Source organism: Siphateles boraxobius, unplaced genomic scaffold, assembly GCF_051911475.1.
Source record: "Siphateles boraxobius isolate OS27281-9 unplaced genomic scaffold, OSU_SipBor_1 273, whole genome shotgun sequence".
Lineage (NCBI taxonomy): Eukaryota > Metazoa > Chordata > Actinopteri > Cypriniformes > Leuciscidae > Siphateles > Siphateles boraxobius.
In genome coordinates this window covers 48,124-58,598 of record NW_027508891.1, presented here as the reverse complement: position 1 = coordinate 58,598, position 10,475 = coordinate 48,124, and the positions used below count along the sequence as shown (strand labels likewise).

At 46.4% G+C, this 10,475-nt stretch overlaps 1 long non-coding RNA gene across 1 annotated transcript; it reads left to right on the top strand.

Moving 5' to 3' along the window:
* Positions 1-2,303: 2,303 nt before the first annotated feature.
* LOC143753101 (uncharacterized) lies at positions 2,304-10,014 on the top strand. Its single transcript, XR_013207527.1, has 4 exons — positions 2,304-2,398; positions 2,584-2,730; positions 3,227-3,306; positions 9,485-10,014. It is a non-coding gene; the product is annotated as an uncharacterized LOC143753101 (long non-coding RNA).
* The last annotated feature ends 461 nt before the right edge of the window (positions 10,015-10,475 follow it).

Sequence of the window (10,475 nt, the reverse complement as noted above, 5' to 3'; positions counted from 1 at the left end):
CAGATGAATGGCCTGACAGATCTCCTTCTAGTTATACAAGTCACCATTTTAATAACATTATTCAGGAGTTTTGCCAGTCAAATTTCCTTATTGACATCTGGAGGTTGAAGCATTTGAATGATTCTCACTTTTCCTGGGTCAAACCAAATGGATCCTCAAAGTCACGGATAGATTTTTGGCTTATTACTGAGGAACATTCTGAGTTTGCCACTAACGTTTCCGCACCATTCCGCACCATTGACAGATCATTGCCTCATAATTTTGACACCAACAACAAAACATACCTTTAGAAAAGACTACTGGAAGTTTAATGCGGAACTTTTAAAGGATAAAGATTATTGTAGTCAAATAAGAAATTTGATTATTGAGATTCAAGATGACCTCACTTTAACTTCTAATGGAAAAAATGGGAGTATTTTAAGTTCAAAACAAGGGAAGTTTCAATTAGATTTGGCAAACAAAAAAACAAAGAACAGAAGCAAAAAGAGTTAAGTTTAATTCAAGAAATTAACACCTGTTGTAGTATACAGGTAATGACTCAAGATGATCTTGATAAATTACTCTATCTTCAAGCTAAATTAGATAATTTGTATGTAATGAAAGCACAAGGAGCTTTTGTACGGTCTCGTGCAAAATGGTTGGAGGAAGGAGAGAAGAATACAGCAAATTTTTGTCAGTTAGAAAAGAGGAGACAGAAAAGCAATGCTGTGAATAGTTTGATTGTTAACGAGAAGGTAATCACAGACCCCAAATTAATATCTGAGGAAGTTTACTCATTTTATAGTGATATTTATTCTTCTTCATATTCTGTCAAAAATGGTCCAGATTTTCTAGAAAAGATAAAAGATTTTATTCCACAGATTGATATTGAATTTAAAGAAAGTTGTGATGTAGACCTGAGATTGGAGGAAATCGATTCTGCTATTAAAAAATGCCTTTAGGTAAATCTCCTGGTCAGGATGGTCTGACTACAAATTTGTACAAATTTTTCTGGGAAGATTTAAAAGATTTGTTGTTTAAAGCTTTAAAGGACTGTTTTGATTCTAACTCTTTACTTCCAACTATGAAGCAGGGGTTGATCATTCTCATCCCAAAGTCAGGCAAAGACAAAAGAGTTATTGATAATCTGAGACCGATTACCCTACTCAATAGCCGCGTTTCCACTGTCAGGCCAGTGCGAGCCAGGGCTTTAAACGGGCCGTGCCGGGCTAATAGCCTCGGGCCAGTGCGAGCCAGGGCTTTAAACGGGCCGTGCCGGGCTAATAGCCTCGGGCCAGTAGCACCGGGCCTGCGTTTCCACTGTCGGGCCAGAAGCTCCGCAGCGCAAAATACGCCCGTAAAGCCCAATTTATACTTCTGCGTCGAACTTACGCCGTAGCTACGTCGTAGGCTGTGCGTAGCACGCGTACCCTTCGGCGTACCCTGACGTGCACCTCTCCAAAAATGTAACAACGCGTCAATTCTACGCGGACGCAAGCGCTGTGATTGGTCTGCTCAAACCGTTCCCTCGGGTTTCACATGCTCCCTCTGCGTGCGTCAACGCGGACAACGACGCAGAAGTATAAATTAAAACCAAAGCGTAGTCTATGGCGTAGAGGCTCCGGCGTCGGTCCGACGCAGAAGTATAAATCAGCCTTAACACGCCTCTCTGGAACAACGTCACATTAACCCATAATTTCACCAACAAATGGAAGTTTTATCAGAAAACTAATCACTGGAAACAGCGTGATCGCAAACATGATAATAAAAGCGACCGTTTGCTGGCATTTTTGTTGTTTGAATATTTAAAACCCAAGCATCGATGTTTTACCACAGGTTTACAATAAAAAGTGATACATTGATCACAATGAATTAATTTATGTCAAAATTGCACATATAAGTCACACAGAAATAATAACCGTTAGGTCTATTTCACAAAAGAAAGGGGACATACTTCTTCAGTCGCGTCTGTTTCTGTTTATTTGGTAGTTACAGGACATATCACATTTAGAAAGAATGATAATTTCTACAAATATGCCACCAAAAATACGACCTGAGGAGCTTTAGCACTCTCTCGACTCCCAGTAGGCTACAAATATTTTCAGTCAGAGAAACAGAGGAAGCTCCCGAAAAAAAAGTTGCTTTATTTTATGATAGTCCCATAAAAAGACGAGACGTAGGCTACTGACAGATAAAATAAAAATCATGATTGTGATAGCCTTTATGATTGGTCTGATTTCTTCAAGCGTTCACCATGTTTTTTTTTTACTATGCGTAGGCCTATCTTCAAGCGTAGCCTATATGTTTACTATAATCCTAAAAAGACTTCATCATTGTATTCATGTTTACAGACAAGAACCCTGTGAGGATGAGGGCTCATTTGTTGCCAAACCTTGGCCAACAGTGGGATTCAACGCATGTAATAATTTTGATTACTTTACCACGCCCAGTATTTTTCTTATTGAACATTCTCGGAAATACATCACTATATGGTAGTCAATTGCAACCTCCAGTTCATGCTGACTTTAAGGAACTTGTTTGGCTGAAAGTGTGTAATTTGGATATAAGCACCTGAAGTAAACAAATGTTTTGTATTTTTTAAAGATGCTGCATGAAATAACGATGAGGTTTGGAACAGACTTGGCGAAGAACATGGAAACATCTCTAAATGAAATGGTGCCCAAACATCATCGGGAGTGCAAAAGAAGGAAGTAAAAAAGGAAGGAAGGAAGGAAGAGGAAACCACAGAAGGTAACCACCATTTTCCCCATCCAACCTATCTGTGCCATGCCCAGTGTAAAGTTGCATTGTCAATGCAAAGGTTGTAGCTTCTATAAATTGTATGAGTGAAAACATGTATTAAAATAATGAAAGTATTAAAGGAATAGTTTACCCCAAAATGAAAATTGTCATAATTTATTCACCTCTTGTCATTTCAAATCTTTATGACTTTGTTCTTCAGAACACAAAAGATAGTTTGAAGAAGGATGGTAACCGAACAATGGCGGTGCTCATTGACCTGCTGCATTGGTTTTGTGTCCATATAATTGAAGTGAATGGGTACCAGCATTGTTCGGTTACCAACATTCTCCAAAATATATTTTTTTGTGTTATGCTGAAGTAGGAAAGCCATATAAGTTTAAAATGACAAGAGTGAGTGAATGATGACAGACTTTTCATTTTTGGGTAAACTATCCCTTTAATTGATTTCTGTACCTAATGTACAATAATTTGAATCTGTTTGTAGGTCTCGTTAGGAATGCTGCACTCATTTTATTGCCAGCACTATTTAAAGAAAACGCCACCTTCCTCTACTGTGTAGATAGTGTAAGTATAAAGTCTTCTGTATTTTCATTAACATTTGATGCACTTGACTTGAATTAAAGGAACTGTTCATGCAAATATAAAAATATTAGTCAGTAGGACTGGGCGAGAAATCGATTTTATCGATTAACTCGAATGTGTAGTTTACGTCGACTTCGCATCGATCATAAAAGAAATACAACTCCAGGGGTTAATACTTGTCTTCTAAAGCAAAATGTTACATACAAATGGTACGTTAGTGAGGTAAAAAAATATTAAATTTGCCAAGATAGTTTGCTATAATTAAACTATGTATAGATAAGAGAATAACATCCAATGGGGTGGCACATCAGCTCCACATCAATAATTATGAGTCTTGTTGATTCTTGCGTGTCACGTGCCTAGCTGTCATATCTGTGTTGTGTCATGAACGATTCAGTCGCAAGAATGAAAGAACCAATGAAATTCAAAGTAATCAAAGTGGAGCTGATGTGGTAGCATGTTGAATGTTCTTTAGTCATCAGTAATGTTGACATTCAAACACATTACAAAGCTTGGAAGAGCCAGGATATTATTAAATGTATCTCATATTTTGTTTAAGTGAAGAAATAAAGTCATACACATAGGCTGGCTTGTTAGTAAATTATGGGGTAATTTTAGGTCTATTTGATGACTTCTGTTAATTGGTGAAAAGCACTCAAAAGGTGAAATGTTTGTTCTCTTACGAGAGTATCTCTCGTACTGCGTAATATCTTACGCTATGGGGAAAACCTCTTTTCCACGAGATATTGAAGCCAAAAATTATCCTTAATTTTGAATTAATGTAAAACGCTGTGCAGCAGCATGCAGACATAGGCAAGGCGGCTTGCGCGCCTATTGGCTGCCCTGCGGCAACAGCAGCAGCCTATCGAGAGTGGCCCAGCGTGACACATATCCAATGGGGGCATTTCGCGCCCATTTCGTCACGTCCCGCCAGAAAGGGCGTGGTCTCGCCCTATAAATGTAGCTCGATTAGGCTGGTACAACTGATTTTCATCTCTTCAGTGAAGCGTACGCATCGCTGGATCCAGAGTGAGAAGCCGCGCCGTCGACACAAGCCTTCTGCGGGACGAGCCCTTGAACCTGAAGCCGCTGGCCTTCACCTCGCCGCCTTCAGTCGCCGTACCTGCTACGCTTTCCGGCGTATATATCCTTTTACCTCTGCTGAGAGTGTTTGTTCGCCGTTGCAACTTACACTTCTCTATAACTCTAAAAGAGCTAGCGTCTTTTTCAAGATGCCATCTTCCTGTGGCTCGTGCCGAGCCCAACTCAGCGACGGGGACCGCCACGTGATTTGCGTTTCAGCTGATGCGTCTGCTCTCTCAAGCCGTCGACAACCTCGGCCTCGACTGGAAGGCGCCCGCGCAGCCTGCGCGCAACCGGCTGGATGGATGCTTCCTCAAGAAGGACACCGCCCCATCACAGTCGAGACCCGCGCCTTTCCTTCCTGAGCTTCACGAGGAAGTCGCGAAGTCTTGGAACGCCCCCTTCTCGGCCAGGATGCGTACCTCTGTCTCTGCAGCATTCTCCTCTGTGGACGGTGCGAAAGATAGAGGGTATCTCTCTCTTCCTCCAGTGGAAGCAGCGGTAGCTTCCCATCTTTGCCCGCCCTCTGCTGGACGGCGTGCTTTGACGGCGCTACCCTCGAAAGCCTGCCGAGTGACGTCTTACACCGCCGCCGGGCAAGCTGCGTCAGCGCTACACACAATGGCTATACTGCAGATTTTCCAAGCCGACCTTCTCCGTAAAATGGATGAGGAAGGACCGGAAGCTATCTGCGTGGCGGATTTACGAAGCGCTACGGACCTCGCTCTACGCGCTGCAAAAGCCGCTGCACAAGCCGTTGGGCGCAACATGGCCTCTCTCACCATGGCTGAGAGACATCTGTGGCTAACGCTGTCTGAGATGACGGATGCTGAGCGCTCTGTGTTCCTCGACGCGCCCATCTCCGCGGATGGCCTTTTCGGATCTGCCGTCAAGGATTTCACGGACAGATTCGTCGAGGTGCAGAAAACATCACAGGCTACGAAGCACTTCCTACCGAAGCGCTCTAGTTCCGCAGCAGGCCGCTCGAAACAGCCGTCTGCCGGGGGCTCTCAGCCGCAGCCTGCACCACCAGCCGCCGCCGCTTCTCAGCGCCGCCAGGCCCGAGACCAAAGACCGCGCTCTCGCTCTGCTGGACGCCGCCCCCCTCAGCGCGGGCCCCGGCCGAGAATTGAAATCAAGCCCGAGGTCTCAAAGCCTTCCTAGCCACTCTAGGAAAGCGACGGTGTTCAAATCCCGCTGCGGCCGGATTTTCACCAAAACTTCTCGCTCGTTCAGTTCCAAACAATGCGACTGTTCCAGCGTACTTCGCAGTAAACAAGCCCGTTCCACAGCCCACTGCCTGCACACAAAAGCCGTTTTTACGGCTACCCAAATAAATCCAATAAAGAGTGTATTTTCTGGTGTTCCGGCCACGGCCGATGGTGTTATGAGTGTTGTAAGAATGCCCACGTCTCAGTGCCCATTCCCACACGCAGACACAGCCCGCCACAATACAGGGCTAGCACAAATAAAATCGACTCATGTCGATTGTGCAATAAATGTAGTGTACGTGCCCACAACACAGTGCCCACAAACACTACACGAAGCATGTCCCACGGTTTCTGTAAAAACGAAACCAACACGTTTTCAGTCGGTGCGAGCCGACAGTGTTGTCAGTGCAGTGAGTGTGCCCGCTATCCCGCGCCCACATTCCCTCACAGACATGCCGAACCCCACGGGGCTCGTCCCGCTCGCCTTCTCTCCACAACCTGTCAGAGAGAAGCGGAGCGCGGCCGGGCTGCCCGCTGTGATCAGCGCACCCCCCGCCTCGCACACTGCAAACACAGTGTTTATTTCTCAGCACACCGGAGCTCTCCGGCCGCCGTTATGCCGCGGCCAGAGCCCAGATTTCATTCTACCTCCAGCTATTCAAGCAGATGCGTGGGCGAAGCTTCCCGGGGTATCAGAATGGGTGCTGAATACTATAAAAAGAGGCTATTCGCTGCAGTTCACTCGACGCCCCCGCCGTTGCGCGGCGCGAGTCGAAACGATGGTAAAAAACGAAGTATCTCATCTACTTCGAGCCGAGATATCGAAACTACTGAGCAAAGGGGCTTTAGAACCTTTATCTCAGGCTCAGAGCGAAGGGGGTCTATACAGCAGGTATTTTCTGGTACCGAAAAGAGACGGGGGTCTCAGACCCATTCTAGATCTGCGACAGCTGAACAAAGCGCTCGCGAAGCGCCAGTTCAGAATGATTACAACCAGGAAAATCCTCGCGCAAGTTCGCCAGGAGGACTGGTTTATGTCAATAGATCTGAAAGACGCTTATTTCCAAATACAAATAGCGTCACGTCACAGGCAATTCTTGAGATTCGCCTTCGAGGGCCAGGCATACCAATACAAAGTCCTGCCGTTCGGCCTGTCCCTGGCACCCCGTACATTTACGAAGTGCATGGACGCGGCTCTCGCACCCCTGAGACGCCAGGGCATGCGAATTTTGAACTACTTGGACGATTGGCTGATTCTAGCTCGATCACGATCAGAGCTCATAGAACACAGGGCCACATTAATCGAGCATCTCGAGAATCTGGGTCTCACAGTCAATTGGGCGAAGAGCACGCTGTCTCCCAGCCAGAAAATTTCTTTTCTGGGAACAGTGCTGGACTCGCTATCCATGACGGCGCGTCTGTCGCCAGAGCGCGAACTGGACATTCAGCGCGCCGTGAAATCCTTCCGCCGCGGCTCGATTGTCCAGCTCAAAAGGTTTCAGAAAATGCTGGGCCTCATGGCCTCAGCAGCTTCAGTGCTCCAGCTGGGTCTGCTTCGCATGCGCCCACTGCAGCTGTGGCTGAAAGCGCGAGTTCCGCCCAGGGCATGGACCGCTGGTCGGTTTCGCCTCCGGGTCGGTCTGGAATGCGTTTCAGCTTTGGAACCTTGGAAGAAAACCGACTGGTATCAGTCAGGTGTGAGTCTGGGGACTCCCTCGAGTGTGAAGGTGGTGTCCACGGACGCCTCCACCTCGGGATGGGGAGCGCTGCTCGAGGGCAGACCGTTCTTTGGCCAGTGGTCAGAACGGGAAAAACTCCTACTGATAAACTGTCTGGAAATGATGGCAGTCGACAATGCGCTACGGCGCTTCTGTCCCCAGCTAAAGGGTCACCACGTCTTGGTCCGGTCGGACAACATGTCAGTGGTGGCATACATAAATCGCCAGGGCGGCATCAGGTCCCGAAACCTTTACAGGCTAACGGAACGCCTCCTGGTCTGGGCTCAGCACAACCTGCTTTCACTGAGAGCGGCGCATGTGCCTGGTCACCTGAATCTGGGACCAGACAGACTGTCCAGAAACAATGTCCCAGCAGGGGAATGGTCGTTGCACCCGCAGACGATCCAACTGCTGTGGGAGACATTCGTCAGAGCGCAGGTGGACCTGTTCGCGTCCCACGAGAACGCTCACTGTCCGAAATATTTCTCCAAGAGCAAGGACGCGCTGGCCCACGTCTGGCCCCGCTGTCCTCTCTATGCTTTTCCCCCCGTCTCGCTCCTGCCTCAAGTGCTGGAACGAATCAGGGAAAACGGATGCCCAGTGCTGCTTGTGGCTCCGCTCTGGACAAACCAGACTTGGTTCCCAGTCCTGATGCGGCTGACCAGCACTGCCCCGTGGCCAATACCGTTGAGGAAAGACCTCCTCTCTCAGGCCAAGGGCTCGATTTGGCATCCTCGCCCGCAACTATGGTCCCTACATGCATGGGCCATCAACGGGTACCCGCTAACCTCCCGGAGGAAGTGTTAAACACGATCACGCAGGCGAGGGCCCCGTCTACTAGACGGCTCTATTCCTCAAAATGGTCTGTGTTCTCTGCCTGGTGTCAAGCTCAGGGCTTTTCACCCGTAGACTGCGGGGTCACGGAAGTACTCTCCTTCCTTCAAGAGCTGCTGGATAAGGGCAGGACCCCATCCACGCTCAAAGTGTACGTGGCGGCCATAGCAACGTTTACAAAACCTGTGTCTGGCCAGTCACTGGGGAAAAACGACCTAGTCGTGCGATTCCTCAAGGGAGCTCGGAGGCTGAACCCTCCCAGACCTCCTTCAGTCCCGGTGTGGGACCTTTCTACGGTTTTGGAAGCCATGAAAGGGGCCCCATTCGAGCCAATCCATTTGTCAGACATGAAGCATCTGTCTTTCAAAACGGTGTTTCTTTTGGCTCTCGCTTCAGTGAAGCGCATAGGGGACTTACAAGCGCTTTCAGTAAGCGCGTCATGTATGGAGTTTGGGCCTAATGACTCAAAGGTCATACTCAAACCAAGGCACGGGTACGTGCCCAAATCCCTCAACACACCGTTCAGGGCCCAGGTTATTTCCCTGTGCGCTCTCTCGGTTCATGATGAGGAGGAGGATGTTATATAGGTTGTTGAATAACCCGTACTATTACCCAGTTCAGGCTGAACACGTTCACCCTGTCTGCGTGAAACACTGTTAACATAACTAGCTCCTGTAGGATGCTATTTCATGGGGAATGATGCTTGCAGCCTCTCTTCTCCGACTCTCTGTGAGTCTATGGTGATTATGCACTATATGAGCCCCGGGCTACTGCCCTTGGGACTTTGGTGTCGGATCCCAGTACGCACGGCGTTTTGCATTGTGTTCCCCATAGCGTAAGATATTACGCAGTACGAGAGATACTCTCGTAAGAGAACGTACTCGGTTACTAACGTAACCTCGGTTCTCTCTAGAGAGGGAATGAGTACTGCGTATCTTGCCGTGCATACACAGCTCTGGTTCGCTTCTGCGATGAAAACCAGTTGTACCAGCCTAATCGAGCTATATTTATAGGGCGAGACCACACCCTTTCTGGCGGGACGTGACGAAATGGGCGCGAAATGCCCCCATTGGATATGTGTCACGCAGGGCCACCCTCGATAGGCTGCTGCTGTTGCCGCAGGGCAGCCAATAGGCGCGCAAGCCGCCTTGCCTATGTCTGCATGCTGCTGCACAGCATTTTACATTAATTCAAAATTAAGGATAATTTTTGGCTTCAAAAAGAGGTTTTCCCCATAGCGTAAGATATTACGCAGTACTCGTTCCCTCTCTAGAGAGAACCGGGGTTACGTTAGTAACCGAGTACGTTTTACAGGAACCCAAAGGTCCTACACCAACCAGTGTTTAACGGCTCTCCTGATCCCCTCAAGACTGAAAGTGTCAGCATTATAATGGAGGCAGACATTGACATGACAAAGGCTGTGGAATGCCTGTTTGCAGTCTATTTTGCAGTCGCACAATGACTTTTATTCAAAAATACATGCATAAACTTAAACAAGAGCATGACACAAGAACACCAATACCTGTACTAAAAATGTACTGTCAACTTGTGTAAGTTGTAGTGCTATTGATTAGATGTTTTAATTGTTCATGTATTGTTTTTTATCTGCATTGTCAAATATCAAAAATATTAAATCAAAGATTTGTTTTTCCTCATTTCAGAGATGCATGTAAAAGTTAAGTACTGTACATGTACATACAGTACATAAACAAGCTTATGTATGTTTATTGCTAAGTGAAAATGCTTAAATTAAATAATTCAAACTAAATGGTTGAATGTAATTTAACATCTTAAATGTAAAAAAAGTTTTGCAGTATAATACCGAGTATACGGATGTGCAATTTTAAATATGACACTAATATTTTTGTATAATCAATTGAATAAATTTAAACTTTTGGAATTTTCTGGATTGGTTATATTTTTGTATTCATATAATTAACTGGTTTAATAATATAGAACCCTTAAATGGTTCTAAATAGAACCATCTAACTTGGATTTAAAGAACCATTTGGGGTTCTTTTTATGGAACCCATTAAAATGGTTCTATATAGAACCATTTTGGAGTTCCATATATGAAGCGGGTGATAGAACCATTTCTGGTTCTAAATAGAACCATTTCTTTTAAGAGTGTTGACTCAACCCAAATTTGAGCCCGTTTGCAATAGCAGCTGTAAGAATTTTATAATCAACATTAGCCGCGTTTCAACTGTCGGGCCAGGACCAGTCGCGTTTCCACTGTCACTTCCGGGGATTACTCGGGACCAGCGGCCAGGATTTCTGGCCCGTCGAATACCTTGGGCCAAAG